The 569-nt window shown below is 35.9% G+C and overlaps 1 protein-coding gene across 1 annotated transcript in view; it reads left to right on the top strand.

Moving 5' to 3' along the window:
* Positions 1-56: 56 nt before the first annotated feature.
* Positions 57-569, top strand: part of pkmyt1 (protein kinase, membrane associated tyrosine/threonine 1) — a gene marked incomplete at its 3' end in the record, with an annotated part of 2,514 nt that continues 2,001 nt past the window's right edge. The window contains exon 1 of the mRNA XM_016265301.1: positions 57-295. The remainder of the gene's footprint in view (positions 296-569) is intronic.

Genomic DNA, 569 nt, shown 5'->3' on the forward strand with positions numbered 1-569 from the left:
TTAAACAAGACCGTTACCACGAGTAAAAAATAAAAGGTGCGCAGTACTACAACAACAACAAAAAGTTTTTCCTCACCATTTCAGCGGTTCTGTAGACACCATTCACCGCCTCACAACTCTCCACTATCCCACAATGCACCAAGAACGCGCATTGTGCTACGTCATTGCCCGCTCCTGGAGTATTTGAACGCGTGTGGCGCGAGATATCACGAATGATTATGATTAATAATAATAATAATATACTTCAGTGATTAGTAGAAAAGGACTGTCTGAACAACCAGGAGCAAAGCATAATGTAAGTTAGATATATAACATTTGTTAAACATAATGTAGTGATTGAGCCCGTTGAAGGAGTGACGTTTTTAGGGTTATTTGCTGAATAAACTGTACGTTAATTCCTCGTATATCATCGTAACTGCTTTAGATAATAATGTTTATTATTTTAATGCACGTAAACGGATGTTGTCAAAGTGTATTATGTGTCGATGTGCAGTAGTACAGATTTTGTAAAGATTATTTGAAATATTCTCCTAAATGATTAACGTTACTTAGCCTATATTGTATAATGA

The sequence above is a fragment of the Sinocyclocheilus grahami genome, unplaced genomic scaffold (genome assembly GCF_001515645.1).
Source record: "Sinocyclocheilus grahami isolate Dianchi unplaced genomic scaffold, SAMN03320097.WGS_v1.1 scaffold17613.1, whole genome shotgun sequence".
Lineage (NCBI taxonomy): Eukaryota > Metazoa > Chordata > Actinopteri > Cypriniformes > Cyprinidae > Sinocyclocheilus > Sinocyclocheilus grahami.